This window comes from Pinus tabuliformis, chromosome 9 (assembly GCF_031772625.1).
Source record: "Pinus tabuliformis cultivar Carrire ecotype Pingquan chromosome 9, CPIR1, whole genome shotgun sequence".
Taxonomy (NCBI): domain Eukaryota; kingdom Viridiplantae; phylum Streptophyta; class Pinopsida; order Pinales; family Pinaceae; genus Pinus; species Pinus tabuliformis.
Window position 1 is genome coordinate 1695260902 of NC_142307.1, and position 18120 is coordinate 1695279021.

The window sequence follows — 18120 nt, forward strand, 5'->3', positions numbered from 1 at the left end:
AACAAAAACCCCTCCCTCCTTTCCAACAATTACTAAATCTTTTAACTAGCTCACTTGGTCTAAAGTTATTTTATGAGAATAGAGGTCTTGGGTTCTAGTATTTCTTTTTGTTGAGTTACATTTTCAAAAAGCACATGTAACTTATGTTTTGAAGTCACTTTATGTAAAATTGTTCTCACCCATTATAAAAAGTGAGTCGCTTATAATTCTAAAGTCACTTTATCTTTTATTTAAGTTATAATTTAGTGGATAGTTCATAAAGTATCATTGTAAAAGTGACTATCACTTATTTATAAAAGTGGGTCACATAAAGTAATGTTTTTTAAAAGTGAGCTAATTAGATTAAGTTTGGAAAGGGGGGGAATTTTTTTTTAAATTAACATTATCATCAACTTCCCAACATTCACATGGTTCGTTGGCATCTTCAACAATGTTTCTTCAAAAATCCATAACTTCTTCATCTAGAAGCCGTTTTCAGCGCTGGTTTTTTTAATCGGCGTAATTTCTTGAGATCTTTCCATTGGAACACTTATTTTTAGCATATATAGCTTAAATGGCTTTTAAAATGGAAATTCCATGTCTAGTTATTCTTGATAGCACCAAATATTTCCAATGGCTATCCTATATGATGGATTTACTTAGAAGTATAGGTCTTTATAGAATTGCCTCAGGCCAAGAGCATAAACCTCAAGATGAAGATAAGCTAGCCAAATGGGAAAATAAGCAAGATCAAGCACGTGGCTTGATAGGGATGTTTATTTCTCCATACCTTAGATTCCATATTGCAGAAATTGATACCCCCGATGAAGCAATGAAATAGCTCAGTATTTTTTTTGGAATTAAAAATGAAATTAGAGCCCATCAACTTGAAAATGAGTTTCTTACTTTGGACCCCAATAATTTTTCTTCCATTGAATATTTTTTGTCCAAGATCAAGACCGTTAGACTTCTCTTCGAAGGTGTTAAAGTTAAGAAGGAATATGGTAGCCTTATTTATTCCATTCTTACTAAGTTAGGACTAGCCTACTCTGTGTTGGTTTCTACCTTCCATTATACTAAAGAAGCATTTGTTTCTCAAGGACAAGACTACAAGTCCCCCTCTTTTGATGCCTTTTGTGATTCTTTAATAAGAGAATAAGAAAAAAATTTACATCTTGGTCTTCTTAATACTGGAAACTCTTCTAAGAAAGCCTTAGCAGCCCAACAGCAACCAAGTTCAAACAATCCTACAAAGAAGCATCCTAAAAAGAATGGTACTAAACCAAATAAGGGTCCTAAGCAATTTCAGTCTCAAAATGAAAAATCAACTCAACAAAATGATAAGCCAAATAAAAACACAGGGAAGAAGACTAATATACATTGCAACTTTTGTAATCGTGATGGCCACTTAGAATCCAAATGATTTAAGAAGATGGAAGCCTTGGATGCAGCAATGAAGCAGCATAACATCCATTTGGAGCACTCTTCAACTTCAACTTCACCTTTAGGAATAGCACTTTTTTCATGTGGTTGTCAAGCATCTCAATCTCGTTATTCACTAAATGTATCTTCTTCTACTCATTCTCATGAGTGGCTCATTGATTCTGGAGCTTCTTATCACATGGCCAAAAACAAAGCCATTTTTTCTTCTTTAAATGATTGTAACACCAAAAATATATATGTTGGTGATGATAGATCTCTTAGTGTTGTAGGGACTGAAACTAGTCATCGATACAATGGTCAATTTAATGATGTTTTATGGGTTCCTACCTTATACTGCAACCTTTTATCTGTATATCAGATAACTCATTCAGGTGAAGGTAAAATCGTTGAATTTTCACCTCATGATGTTGTAATTAAGGACCTAAGAGATCCTAGACAGATTTTAGCTACTACCATTGTTGATGATTCTACAAGGTTGTATAAGTTTAACAACTTTGGGTCATCAACTCTTCCCTCGGTATTTGTTGCTCATAATGATGAAGTGAGCAAACTTTGGCATGAGCGATTTGGTCACTTAAACTATCACTCCCTTCAAAATATATGTAAATAAAATATGGTGACTGGTATTCCTATGGTATCTTGCAGAGATGGAGTTTGTTCTAGATGTGTACTTGGAAAACATCATCAGGATAGTTTTGAAAAGCATGCCTGTTGGCATGCCTCAGCCCCTTTACAGCTTGTGTATAGTGATTTATGTGGCCCACTTCCAGTTTTTTCATTCTCTATCTACAAGTATTTCTTAGCTTTCATTGGCGATTTCTCCAGACACACTTGGATATACTTCTTAAAAATCAAGAGTGAGGTTTTTAACATGTTGTTGGCCTTTAAGGCCTTTGTTGAGAAATAATTTGGACATCAAATTCTTCAGATAAGATTTGATCATGGCGGAGATGTTAAGTTATGGTATGTTCTATGCTTATAACAGTTTACTTCTTTTTCTTATTATATTCCACAGATTAACAATCACATGTACATAAAGTAAAGTGCAGATAGAACATTAAACGATCGACAGAAAACAAGCCAAGACAAGAGACACAAGATGTGGCGGCTAGCCAGGGAAAAACCCCACAATGTGTGGGGAAACCCTTTGATCAAATCTTCTTTTATCTTCAATAATTCAGAAGAGAGAAATAGTACAATAAATTTGATTCATATCAGCAGTAGCAAACCCTAGATCAGCAGCATCAGCATTAGCGGCTTCATTATCAAACTAGGGCAGACCATATCTCACAAACCGACCGTCAGATTAACTTCATTCCACCACCAAAAGTTTCGGCTTCCAGAGGAGGTTCAGATGAACCTACAGCGCAGTTCAGATGAGGAGATCTTCTAGGCCACGCAAGTCAATCTTTACTTCTGCAGTTGCAGCTTCAGTTTCAGCAGTTTCCGGCTTCAAACTAGGGCAGTCGATATCTTGCAAACCGTTCGTCGGATTGACTTCATTCCACCACCAAAAGTTGCGGCTTTCAGAGGAGGTTCAGATGAACCTACAGCGCAGTTCCAAAGAGGATATCTTCTAGGCCACGCAAGTCAATATTTACTTCTGCATTTGCAGCTTCAGTTTTAGCAGTTTCCGGCTTCAAACTAGGGCAGTCGATATCTTGCAAACCGTTCATCGGATTGACTTCATTCCACCACCAAAAGTTGCGGCTTTCAGAGGAGGTTCAGATGAACCTACATCGCAGTTCCAAAGAGGAGATCTTCTAGGCCACGCAAGTCAATCTTTACTTCTGCAGTTGCAGCTTCAAATTCAACAACTTCCAGCTTCACATGTGTGAGAGAGAGAGAGACCCATTTCAGCGCAGTAGAGAAGAGACTCATATCTGCGCAGTAGAGAGAGAGATGTGATGAGATGAGTGATTCCAAATGAGGAAAAGTCCTCTTATATTTATACACAACGTTGGTGGGTGAATAGATGCGACTGTTGGGCTTCTGAGCCTACATGAGTTGTAGGTCGGCTTGATAATAATTCCATAATCAAAATAAATTCATATCTCCATGAATACTTATCGGAATCGGATGATATTTATATCAATCCTACACCTCTCGACGAGAGGAATCTAATAAAAATATTATCAGCCATGAATAAGATGACCCACATTAAGTTTTGCCCTGGTTGCCAATTTTAACAGGAGAATATGTTGACAACAAATTCATCAACCTTTTCACTGGGCATGGAATTCAATTGTAACATATTGTTCCATATACTCCTGAGAAAAATGGTGTAGCTGAAAGGAAGAATCTCATCTTAAAGGAAATGGTTAATTGTATGCTTCAATCTAAAGGACTTAGTCTTAATTTTTGGACAGAAGCAATTAACTCTAAAAATTACATAGTAAATAGCACTCCTACTAAGGTTTTAAAGAATATCACTCCAGAAGAAGCATGGAGCTCAAATAAACCAGATGTAAGTCACTTCCATGTTTTTAGAAGTGAAGCATGTGCCCATATTCTAGATGAGAAACATAAAGCCTTAGAACCTAAGAGTGAAAAAAGTATTTTTGTTGGATATTCTAAAGATTTCAAAGGATATATACTTCTTCAACCTAGCTTCAAAAATGTTATCATTAGAAGAGATGTAAAGTTTGATGAAAATATATCGGCCTCCGAGCCTAGTTCGGTGGATGTGCCACCTCTCTCTATCTCTTCTACTTCTAAAAATATTCCTTATTCAGATGATGATAGTGAGGATGAAAATCCTCCCCCACCTTCCAAAGATATTCCTTCAGCTCCTTAGCTTCCAAAATGGGTTCGTTCTACTCGAGATGTAGCAGGTGATCCTACATATTAGTATCATACACGTTCTCAGTTCGATAGAGCCTCTTCCTTACTATCTTAAGTTTCAGCGAATTATGATCCTGACACCTTTGCAGAAGCTTCAGGCCATCCAGATTGGGACACAGCTATGAATTAATAATATTTTTCATTATTGGCAAATTATACATGGGACCTTGTTCCTCTTCCAATGGGACGAAAACTTGTTCTAGATGAAAATGGGTTTACAGAACCAATTTTAGACTAGATGGAAAAGTTTATAAACATAAAGCTCGTCTTGTTGCTAAGGTTTTTTCACAATTTGAAGGCATTGACTATACTAAAACCTTCTCCCCTATTACCAAAATGAACTCTATCCATCTTATTCTTCCCCTTGCTGCCTCTTTCAAATGGGAAGCCCATCAAATGGATGTTAAATCCGCCTTTTTGCATGGGGACTTGCATGAAAAAATCTATATGGAACAAACTCATGGCTTTATACAAAAAGACTCTAGCCTTGTATGTCATCTTAAGAAATCCATTTATCGTCTCAAACAAGCCCCTCAGGCTTGGTATGCCAAAATGGATAACTTTCTTTTAGATATTGGCTTTTCTAGGTGTCATTCTGACCATACTGTCTACACTAAGAAAGTGGGTAAGTCCCTAAACATTCTTTTTCTTTATGTTCATGATCTTATCCTTACTGGTAGTGATCCAAACCTTATAAATATTTCGGTGATATTCTACACCACTTTCACATGGAATATTGTAATCCAGCCCCTTCTCCCTTTCAATCTGGAGTTAAACTTTCAGTCACTTATACTTCCCCTGAAGTTCATGCTAACTTATACCGTCAGCTTGTTGGAAAACTTTTGTATCTAACACATACCTGTCCTAAATTTTCCTTTATTGTTGACCTTGTTGCTTAGTTTATGCACAAAACACATGAAAGTCATTAGAAAGCAGCTAAAAGAATACTTCGTTATGTTAGAGATACAGTTCAATTTGGGATTCATTACAATGCATACGCATATCCTCTATTGGTTAGTTTCACTGATTCTAATTGGGCTGGTGACCTTGATGATTAGAAGTCTACTGTAAGTTATGTCTTCACTCTTGGTTTTGGACCTATTACATGGGCTTGCAAGAAACAAAGTTCCATTTCTCTTTCTTCAGCAGAAGCAAAATATCATTGAAGCTAGTAAGGAAGCCTTGTGGCTTCGTGAAATCCTGTCAGAGTTTGGTTTTAAGTAGAAGCATCCAACTACACTTTGGTGTGATAATCAAAGTTCCATTCAACTATGAAAAGATCCAGTCCAACATCAGTGTAGTAAACGCATTGACCTACACATGCACTTCATCAAAAATCTCATTCATGACCATGTTCTTGAAGTGCAATATTGTTCAATTGATTATCAAGTTGTAGACATCTTTACAAAGGCTCTCACAAAGGCAAAGTTTAATAAACTTCGATTTATGGTTGGAGTTCATGAAGTTGTCATTATGGGGGGATACGCTCTAATGCCTCCTTCCTTCAACTATTGTGTCATCTTTGTACATCCTTCAATCCTATCCCAAGTTGTTCTTAAGGGGGGATGTTAGGATATTCCGACACATAGCAAATAATTAAGTATAACTTGGTCTAGTGTATAGTTAGGTAAAGTGTGTTTCTTTAGTATGTACTTTTTTTAACTTCAAAATATGACGATCACGATATGTTCTAGACATGAAGTGATCTGACGATTCATTCTCTCCTTAGTATTATTGATACTTGATCCATGGCTTATCACCCGATTGGTCCATGATCTCAATTTAAAGAGCATGGAGGGCCATTTGTCTGTGACCATTTATGAGAGAAGCTTATGTAAATTTTATTTCTTTTACATTAATAATATTTCCTAAAGTGGCCACATTGGCTCAGGTCATGGACTGTTTCCCTCTTTCAGGGTTTTAACCACGTCAAGAATACTAGTGTACTGATCTATGATCTATTTGTGAGTGGTGTCCTTTGGTGTTCAATCTAAGGAACTTACCTTGTAAATTCCTATAGACATATGTTATAAGAAGTAATGGAAATTATGAGGGGTTGACATATTTCACCACTTCTTTCCTGTCAGTTTCCTATTCAATTATAAGCAGTTCTCCTTCTCCTTGTTTACTACCAAAGGCTCATTCTTTTCTTCAACTCGGTAAAGATGTTAAAGTAGGTGATTGGTTTTTATTTGAGGATTATTCATAAATCAGATTATATGGAGCATAAATTTCCCCATACAGACTCCCTACTTGTGTGCCCACGAGATTATTTTCATTATAATTTATCAGGTAGAGTTTGAATGTTTATCAAGTAAATTTTGTTCCAGCAAAGAAAGGGTATTTATTTAAATTTCCAAGGATAGTTATGTTGAAGGAAATGTAACTAGGTTCGATCTTCATAAATATACTTTTTATATTTGTATTTATTCAAGAAAATAAATATTATTTTTATAATATATGTCAATGAGTTTCTTGTTCATTGAAATAGGTCTAGCACAAGTTAAAGTGCTATACGTGAGTCAAATAGTCAAAAGAAAATGTTGAAGACCTTAAGGGCATGTTGCATCATGTTTATGTTTGTATAGAAGTCAAAGATTACTCCTCCAAGAAAATTCAAGTCTCCTCCAAAGAAAAGGCACCATCAAAGAGTCTCCTCCAAGTATGTGACACCACCAAAGAAGCCATCTGAAGTAAGCATAAAAAGTCGGCCTGCAAACAGTCCTTAAGTCGACCTTCTATTCAGCCTAAAAGGAGGGACAGTTGTCTATATATAGAGGTTATCCACTCCATTACAATGTCAAACAAGATGCTCTGAAATCTGTGAAGAAAAGAGGCTAGAGAAAGGGTGATGAAGGATGAAGAAGAGGTCTCCTAGAGCAGCGAAGGAAGGAGGAGAAAAACCGAAGTGAAGATGATTGTTTCTAGGGCTAGAAACAGTCACACGTGTGAAGAAAGGGTGGTCAAGTATGATGGTATGATAGCAGGGATAAACAGTCCATAAACTAGTGTTTTTTGGGTTTGAAACTAGGCCTACAAGGTCTCCTGAGTCAAGTGAAGAAGCATATCTCTCTAGCGAAGGAAAAGGACCCTAATTCTCTAGGGTACCTCTCACACATGGAAGAATTAGGGCTGCAGTGCTGTCACACTAAGCGTACCACTATACATCAAGAAGGAACTCGGATGATCAAGAGAAGGAATGAGTATCCTTAGGTGAAGGATATCACTAAGTAAAAGTATCTCTTCTAGAAGATCTATTAACAATGGAAGGAAGAACGAAGTGTCGGAAGAGGGATGAAGTGTCGGGGAACAAAGTGCTAGAAGGAGGTGGAAAAAGTGTCGAGGAAACATAGTGCAGAGAAAAGGAAGGACTTAGCTTGTGCTTGGAGAGTCTTCTAGTCAAGGTTCTAGGGTTTAGCATTGATCAAGAAAGAAGCTTCAATAAGATAAAACATACCGAAGGGTTTTCCTCTCAAAAGAAGAGAGGTTTTTGCCCTGGAAGAGAGCCAATATCTTGTGTTCTTCTTTTATGTTTTGATAGCAATTTGATGAAGCGCACACACATGCATTAATAAGAAAATAAGAAGATTAAACTAACAAAGACAAATTGTAAAAATACTTCACAAATTGTTATCTAGTCACGAAGAATCAGTCTACACCTAATTTCCCTAGATTCTTCAACATGGTATCAGAGCAAAGGTTACACATCAAGGAAAGGGCATCTCAAGAACACTCATCAAGGAAGGACATCTACAAAAGTTGAAGCATCAAGCCAAGAAGTCACTATCACATCAAGGACAAGAAGGTCTATCATCTATCATTCGTCAGGGGATACTACAAAGCTAGAAGAAGAGACTTATATAAAGGCACCTACAAAGAAGAGCAGATCAAAGAGGGACCTACAACAATCCAAAAATTATCAAGCAAGAAAGTCCACTTGGAGAAGACATCTTGAGGAACATCAAGATTCAAGGAAAGAAATCCATCAAGACTTCAAGGAGAAAATAAGTCAACTACATTTCAAAATCTATCAAGTAAGTATATGTCCCCTTCTGAATATACATCAATGTCTTTTACAAGGAAAGAAACAAATTGGTAGGTACCAATAACTTTCTTGCATGGAAGAAGAGGATTGATCTACTTCTCAAGGAGAATGAAATTCTAGAACATATCAAAGGGAATATCATTATCCCTGCTAAGGAACAAAATCAAGCCTTATCCAAGTATAATAAGGATGAGACAAGAGCTCAAAGGGTTATAATAGAATCTATCAAGGACTCTCTCATTCCTTATGTCTCCAAATTTTAGACATCAAAAGAAATTTATGATAAGCTAGTAGAGTTATTCTCAATATCCACAGCCAGAGAAGTGATATCTCTAAGAAATGAATTGTATAAGATGAAGATATCAAAGGAAGGAATATCTCCCTACTTCATGAAGAACTCTGATATGAGGGATCAACTTCAAGAGCTTGGGGAAGTCATGTCTGACATAGAAATGACAACTGTAGTACTCAATGCTCTACCTGAGAATTAGGAAAACTTCACATCAAGAATATATGCCAAGAAGGAAGCAACCACACTCAGTGAAATGTGGTCTCTATGCAAGACAAAGGAAACCAGACTTAAAGCAAAGGAAGATGTGGGATCAAAGGATCAAGCATTTGCTACCATGGCCAAGAGAAAAGGAAATTTCGGCAAATTTGGTCCATGAAGAACAAACAACAAATATATGTCCAAAATCCAATGTTATGGATGCCAAGAATATGGACACTACAAAATGAATTGTCCTATGCTTAAGAAGGAAAAAAACAACAAAAGAAAAGGGAGGAAGCTCACATGACTCAAGAGATGAAAGAAGAAGAAAAGAAGCAAAAGAAGGAAAATCCTCTGGACCTCTACTATGACTAAGTCAAACTCTTTACTTAAAGTCTTTTTTCAAGGTTTTGAGTAGGATAGGAGCATGTTGGAATAAAATAAAAATTGCATGACTAGAAACATCTTCTAGAATCCAGAAGCATGAAGTACATAGAGTTCTAGATACTCATGTATAAGTAGCATTTATAATGAGAAAAAAATGCATGGTTAGAAATATCTTCAAGAATATAGGAGTATGGTAGATATAGCTCAACATATTCATGTAGAAGGAGCATACCTAGTTGTTGACGGTGTTGGAACCGCCAACATGTCAGGGGATCTCCCCGGTAAGAAGTCCCAACTAGACCTCAGACCGTTGGGTGTAGGAATCCCAGCAGTGGGTCGTACGGCATCACCTTGACCACGGTTTCGCACAAAGGCAAGTAAGATGTCCCTGTTGGTAGCAAGGGTGTGACATATGAAGAAAGTCAAGGAAGGTGCAAGAACCGTTCTAACACACGAAGGGTGACGTGAGTGCACCCCTTGGAAACCTGTGAAAGCATGGAGTTAAGAAGGGAACACGTGAGCAAAGATGCATCACAAACTAGAAGGAAAGTGAGCTAGCAATCCAAAGTGATGGTTAAACAAATAGCACATTTCAGTAAGATTCATACATACATATACAGAAAATAGCTACACATGCATGCATAAGAAAACAGATACATATATCATTTAGAGTAAACAAGATAGTTGAGATACAATACGACATATGGATGAAATGTGTTGGCTCTGTTATATTAAGAAGTGTAAGTTCCAGTCATACAATACAACCATGACCAACAACTAGTTCTGAAAGTGGAACGTTACAGTCACAACCGCCTGCTCCTCCAAAGAGATATACTAGCTCTGCATAGTGGAGAAGCCAAGGCTCGTTACAATATTGTCTAAGCTTTCTCTAAGATGCTCCTATTAGAAGCATGGCTGACCAAAATCCTTTACAATGAGTTATGAGGGACTATTTATAGCAAAGGGTGGGGTGACCCTTGACATTCCCCTTTGTGACCGTTCATCTATCCTCATGACTCCTCAACTACTCTATGGCTGTTTCATTCAACTATCGACACTTGAACTTCCACTTGACAAGATGTTACATACAATCTGCACATGTACCCATGTGAGACAAAATGGCTTGAGCAAGCCATGCAAGACATCACTAACACTCAGACCATTGAGGTGAGACCAACTCTTCGACATCCTCATGATGGTCGATGGTGGTGAACTGATGCCAAGCTTGGTTGTCTATGTGCTCAATGGTGACATCCTACTGAAATCAAACTCTTGCCTCCGTTGCATCCGGGTACACTGATATGGCTCCTTCATCCAACTCGTCTGATAGCATGTGCATGGTCGTCTTGGGTGCGACCAGACCAGCAGCATGATGTTGCATAGTTTATGTGTTGATCTCCAAGCATGTATTGGTGGTCGTGTGCATCAATTTTTCAGAATACATATTCGGCTCTAGCTGGACTTGCTTCTTGTCTTTGCCTTAGTGAGTGTGTCAAATGGGTGGGATCGCATGCATGCACATAATGACATGCGTGCTGCTCAATTCCCTTACATGCGATCAACAACACTGCTCACCTTGTCTTCTCCATGCCAGCTGTTGGGATGGATCTATAAATTGTACGGGCGCAGTCTCATCCATCTGTGCATGTTGTGCCCCCTGCTGTGTCTGTTCCCGCTGCAACTCCTCTTGTCTATGCAGCTCTTGTTCTTCCTTAATTTTCCGCTTGAGACCGTGCAACTCCTTCTCCATTTCTCTCTATTTGCCTTCGTGTGACCCTCTTGTCACGTTGTCGCCTCATAGCCTGAGTCTCGAAAGTTTCTTTTATCACAAGTGGATATGCTTGAGCTTGCAACTTTCTTCCGCCTCTATCTTGTCAACATCCTTCCTCTTGCATTCGTTGCATGCAGGTGTGCTGCCTTCTGCTCTTGTTGATGGTGTTTCTCATTGTGATGTTGTTTCCATTCATCTTGATATCCTTGTCCATGAAAAACTTGATGCCTTCATAGGTAGGCAAGCTCATAGACACTTGCTTGGCTGCAACCCCCGTTGTGCTCTCAACGGTGTCCTTTGACTCTGCTCTCCTAAAGTCCATTGTACTTGTGCTACTGAGAGACAAACAAACACATGTGATGGCTGGAGACATAGAAACACTAATGAAAAGAAATTTGTCAGTCGAAAACCAAAACAAACTAGAGGACTGACATGCAACCTACCTGCGTGACTATCTGTGAAGATTGTGCAATTTTCACTGGGAGGCTGGGAGAATGACTCCCAAAACTGCGTGAGGCATAGCTCGGGCTATCGGGAGGTTGACTGACTACTGGAACTACATAATTCATAGTCCATCCTAGCATGTTGAGGGTTGAAACTACACAATGCGCAATTTCAATCAGTAGTGACATGCAACCAGAAAACTGCATTGCGTAGTTTCTGGGGCCAGCAAGACACTGCCTCCAAGAATTGCACAATGAAAGCCTAGAGGTCAGTGTTGGGCTAGACTTGCACAATTTCTAGAGGGAAGGCATAGCCTTCACTTCCGAAAATGTGCAGTGCTAGTGGGGCAAGGAACGGTCCGAGCCAAGGTAGCCCAAATCGGTCGATGGGCAACTGAAAACATGAGAAGTCTGAATGCATGATGAGATGAGTGAAAAAAAGACTGAATGATCATACATGCAAACAGCAAGTGTAGGATTCAGAAAATGGGAAAGAATGCATGTGTGTGAAGCGAGTCGCCGTAACGGCAACCATTTGTGAAAAAACAGTGTCATGCATGCGACAACAGTGAAATGCAAACAAAAAATGAAACGATGCCTCTACAAGCTAACATACATCAAAATGACAGTAAGCGTTCACTGAAACCAAGCAGACAGCACTCACACAAAGAAAAACACAAAAAAAGACAGAAATGTTGCGCAAGACATGAAAAGCGAGCTTACCCCAAAACAATTAAGTTGAATGAGTCGATGACTCCTAAATGAAATGTGTGATGTCAGAGCTGCAAGTTCAATGTGAGGAATGAGCTCTGTAGTGTCCAGTTGATAAGTTTTGATAAAATTGAGGTTATGACGCACATGCCACAAATCCAAGAAAAAAAACACTTGGTGGGAGGTTTCTAAAATGAGCATTGCATGTAACCTCCAATTGCCAAACATAGATCCCTAAATCAAGGGATGCCTTTGCATGTTGCCTTAGGAAAAGCAGTCCATGCATGCAAATCAATTTTTCTTGGCCTCGAAGGGAACCGATCAACTTGAAGGCACATGCATTGGTCTACGAGCTTGGGATGAAACTTTGCGCAATTTCTGGGTTGAGCAGAGATGGAAATCCCAGAGGGATTGCACAATTTCTGGGAGGAATAGGTTACTGTCTCCCAGGATTGCGCAATTTCTAGGTTGAGCAGCTATCCTAGATCAAACCTCGCAATTTCCTCAAGGAAGCCTGTCTGACTGCATTGCGCAATTTCTGAGCCCAACAAGCTGCCTAGGGTCAGACCTCGCAATTTTCTTGAGGAAGCCTGTCTGACTGTATTGCGCAATTTCTGAGATGAGAAGTTGTCTTAGGTTAGACCTCGCAATCCTCTCAAGGAAGCCTGTCTGACCGTATTTCGCAATTTATGAGCCCAATAAGCTACCTGGCTGGATTTGTGCAATTTCTACTAGTTTTTGGGTTGGTTGTCCCAGAGGGATTGCACAATTTCTGGGAGCAGCAGGTGACTGTTGCCCAGAATTGTGCAATTTTCGAGCTAAGCAGTTGTACTGGTGTGAATCTCGCAATTTTTTAGAGGAAGACTGTCAGGAAGAATTGCACAATTCTGCAGCCCAACTGGGTGTCTAGCTGGGTTTGCGCAATTTCTAGAGGGAAGGTTGGTTCCCCTCCAAAATTTAGTAATTCCCATAGGAAGTTGCTCAACTAGAAACTAACACTAAGTCTGAAAAGCAGCCTGTGAAGGGGGTGAAACAAACTTGCATGCAGAGGCTGACAAGACTCTATGAAATAGTCGAAGCTGATGTGCTTGACAGTGCAAGACATGCTGCTGAGGATGGTCGGTAGGGAGGCTCCAAAATGAAGCTAAGGAAAAATTTTGGAGGGTGGTTTCAGCCACAATAACACTTGGTGACACACTAGTAGAACCCCAGCTCTCTGAATGGAACTTGTTCGTGAAAAGCAAGTCTAACACCTCTAAAAGTATTGTTTAGTTCTCTGGTCGTCTTGGTTTCCACACTTGCTTGATTATAAGATGTAGCATCTTCTAGGCTCTTGGTCAGTCGCTACGCATTCCAAGCCAATCCAACACATTTGTTTCGAATGGGAATGAGAGGTATATTGGTGAACAAGTCATATGATCATCATATTTTTGGTTTCATCTTTGGTGTTGCTCCGCCGCCAGCAGGCCTAGACAGTACCCCGGCGGAGTCGCGCAGGAGCACAAGCATCGCTCTACTGCCAGCGACCTTGGTCAGTACCTTGGTGGAGTTACTTGCATCACCTCTCTACATAGGAAGCCTTTCTCTTCTTTTTCCTTATTCATTTTTCATTTTTTTCAAAATTTTTCACTTTTCATTTTTTTCATTTTTCATTTTCATAACTGTGCATAGCACTTATTCATTTCAAAGGTGGAAGAGGGATCCCGACTTATTGAGAGCATAAGAGGTTGTTCCTTCAAAGAAGTAGTTTATATATACCTCTGGCGTGCTTTTTAAGGTTTTCCCCCTCGCCTTACTCTACTTGACTGAGTTGACAAGGATTAACCCAAAAACAACCAACTAGAGTAGGTGACACTAGTTAGCTCACAAGCATTGTCTTTTCACCAATTTTCACTTTGAACAGTACATATTTTCCATCAATGTATCATGGAATAAATATAACAAGTTCTTCATACAGAGGTAGGACAACAGATAACTAAGTATTGATAGTTGTACAAGTCCTCTTGTACTTCACTCAGCTTGTTTCAAGAGTCGCACATGGTCCATGCGAAACTAACCCATGGTCATGAACAAGCAAACAAACCTGAACACCGAGAAAAAACCAGAATAAAATTCAGAAGCAAAGCGAGTAAGCAAACAAACAAGAAAGAAAGCAAACACACAAAGAAAAAAGTAAACATGCATGCAAGAAAACAACTCAAAGCAAACACTACTCCTACTCCTGAGCTAACAGTGCATGGGTCATCTCACGTGAAGTGATACTTCCAATGCAGCCACTGGTGCATTGGTTGACCCATGATGGTGAAGGCATGGTTCGCGAACAAAACAGTTGTGCAAACCAGCAAATGTGAAAGATACAACAATGAAGATAGACACATTATAAGCTTAAATGCGTCCATAGAACAAAAACAAGTGCAAGTGCATGACATGCAATCCGTGGACATACCATGATGTTGTGTGACACTACGTGCAGATGTTAAGCACATGGATACTCTTTATTGTGACATGCAAGCACATGTGAGGAAGGTAGACCACTTACGTTGCGCAAGTGTTCTTGCTGAGTAAGATTCCTCCAATGCATGAGTGATGGGATCGTGTAGTTCGAGTGGAGGAAGTGAAATCTGAGTGTTGGATTGTTCTTCAGTGCATACATATGAGTGATGAGGAACCTAAGGTGTTTGAACAATTTCCTAATCAGAAGTGAGACCAAACTCAAGACAACGAGGGCCTGACATAACCATCAACTCAGGCTGAAGTGCCTCGACAGTCTGTGGGGTTTCGACTTCATTGATAGATGGATCATTGTCGACCAGTGGCTTAGATGGATTAACAATTAGTGAATCGACATCGTGATCAAATGATGAGGTAAATAGATCACGACAACCAATATCAGAAAACTCAAGATGTTGGTCAGCATCCTCATGACTTGATGAATCGTACATTGGGGTAGATGAGAAGAAAGAATGTTCATCCTTTGCATTTCCAAAAAAAGCAGATGAAAAATCAAGTGGATGTTCAATGAAATAATGGTCCTCTCTGTTGTCGGATGATGGGATAACATATGGTGTGTCCTACCAATGATCAACAATAAGTGCATCCGTGGATGGAGATACACATGAAAAATCAGGGATGTCAGGAAAAAATAGAGGAGGTATGGACAAATAGGGATGGTTCTCTACTGTCAGTGGATGTTCAAGCTCCCAGCCATACTCTCCATGAATGACAGCGCATATTGGTTGTGCAACACCAACTCCGTCGATGGATTTATCCTCGTTCACAACAAGTGTAGAGTCTGGAATGGAAGAACACAAGACTGTGTCATCTAGAGGATCATTTGAGTACGAAGACGGAGGTTGAGGTACAAAATACATGTTATAACCCAATGGATTCGCAACCAAGCTTGTGTGAAAATCGAAAGGAGTGATGTCGGGAAGATGTGAAGGTTGAACAGATGTGTGTGCATGCTCTGCCACATCACTCTGCGATCATGGAGTTGTTTGATGAGGGGACGGTGGACAGTCACGTGTGATAGTGACCGTGTCCATCCTTGATTGCGCAGCTCCATCACCGAAGTATGTTGGGTGGGGTTTGAGCTTGAACTTCTTCTTTGGATTGACATATTTGATAACACAGTATTCAAATCTATCCATGAGATAGTGAAATTTCATCTGACGTTTCGGGGCTTAAAACATGAATAGATAGAAGCGGTTCGAAAACTCCATAGGTGATTCGTGTGGGGCCTTTTGTTGTTTTAACAATTTGTTTTCAAGTACTTCAGGATTAAAATGGTGGAAAACAAATTCGATTAGATCACTGAACTGCTTGAATGAGTGCACAGAGTTATGAGGTAGTGTGCCACACCATTGCAATGGGTGGTCGCAAAGTGTGTGTGTGAGCAGTGAACATACCTTTGTTTCATTAAAATCTTCCATGCCCTCCATGAGCACATGGAAGTCATCTAAGTGCTCAGGCCAGGCCACTTCGCCTTCACCATCATATGTGATTTGTGACAAGTGATCCCAGAACTCCCTCTCAACGTGAAAGATATGTCTTTTGGACAGACATTTCGGAGGGCAAACTATAACAAACTCCATGATAGATGTGCGAAGACTCAAAACAGATGATGAGGACTCATCTTGTTATCTCACCCTCCTTCTAGCACCAAAAATTTGACGGCACTGGACCCACCAACATGTCAAGGGATCTCCTCGGTAAGAAGTCCCAACTAGACCTCAAACCATTTGGTGTAGGAGTCCCAACAGTGGATCATATAGTATCGCCTTGACCGCGATTTCGCACAGAGGTGAGTAAGATGTCCCTGTTGGTAGCAAGGGTGTGACATATGCAGCAAGTCAAGGAAGGTGCATGAACAGTTCTAACACATGGAGGGTGAGGTGAGTGCGCCCCTTGGAAACCTGTGAAAGCACGGAGTTAAGAAGGGAACACACGAGCAAAGATGCATCACAAACTGGAAGGCAAGTGAGCTAGCAATCCAAAGTGATGGTTAAACCAATAGCGCATTTCAGTAAGATTCATACATACATATACAGAAAATAGCTACACACGCATGCGTAAGCAAAGAGATACATATATCAATTAGATTAAACAAGATAGCTGAAATACAATATGACATATGCATGAAATGTGTTAGCTCTGTTATATTAAGAAATGTAAGTTCCAGACATACAATACAACCATGACCAACCACTAGTTCCAACAGCAGAACGTTACAATCACAACCACCTGCTCCTCCAAAGAGATGTAGCAGCTCTACACAGTGGAGAAGCCAAGGCTCATTACAATATTGTCCAATCTCTCTCTAAGATAGTCTTATCGAAAGCTTGGCTGACCAAAAGACTTTACAATGAGTTATGAGGTTCTATTTACAGAAAAGGGTGGGGTGACCCTTGACATTCCCCTTTGTGACAGTTCATCTACCCTCATGACTCTTCATCTACTCTATGACTGTTACATCCAACTATTGACACTTGAACTTCCACTTAACAAGATGTTACATACAATCTGCACATGTACCCATGTGAGACAAAATGGCTTGAGCAAGCCATGCAAGACATCACTAACACTCAGACCATTGTGGTGAGACCAACTCTTTGACATCCTCATGATGGTCGATGGTGGCAAACTGATGCCAAGCTTGGTCATTCGTGATGGTGTCCATGCACTCAATGGTGACATCGTGCTGAAAGCGAACTCCTTCCTTCATTGCATCTGGGTAGACTGATATGGATCCTCTGTCCAACTCATCTAATAGCATGTGCATGGTCGTCCTAGGTGTGAACGGACCAACAGCATGTTGTTGCATAGTGTCTACGCTGATCTCCAAGCATGTGATCGTGGTTGTGTGCATCATCTTGTCGGAATACATATTCAACTCTAGTCGGACTTGCTTCTTGTCTTTGCATCAGTGAGTGTGTCAAATGGGTGGGATCGCATGCATGCAAACAATGACATGCATGTTGTTGAATTCCCTTACATGAGATCAACAACACTTATCATCTAAAATTGGCAACTAGGGCCAAACTCCATGTGGATCATCTTATTTATGGCAGCTGATATTTTTATTGGATCCCTCTCGTCGAAAGGTGTAGGATTGATCTAAAGATCATCTGATTCCGATAAGTATTTATGGAGATATGAATTTATTTTGATTATAGAATTATTATCAAGCCAACTTGCATCTTATGTAGGCTCTAGAAGCCCAAACGTCATGTCTATTCAACCTCTTTGTTTTTAGTATAAATAGAAGAGGACTTGAAGACATTTGGAGACACATCTCTTGTGATCTCTCTCCACGTGTTTGGGTTTTGTGGACAGAGAGATCTAAAGGAGAATACGTTGTTCTAGAGGCCGATCTAGCCTTACCCTAGCTGCAGTCAAAGTAAGGGCATTTCCAGTGAAGGAAGAAGGGACATTTAGGTCACTCCTATGACTGTTTTGGACTGAAAATTAACCAGCATAAAGGTCACAATAAAGGAGACAAATTTTG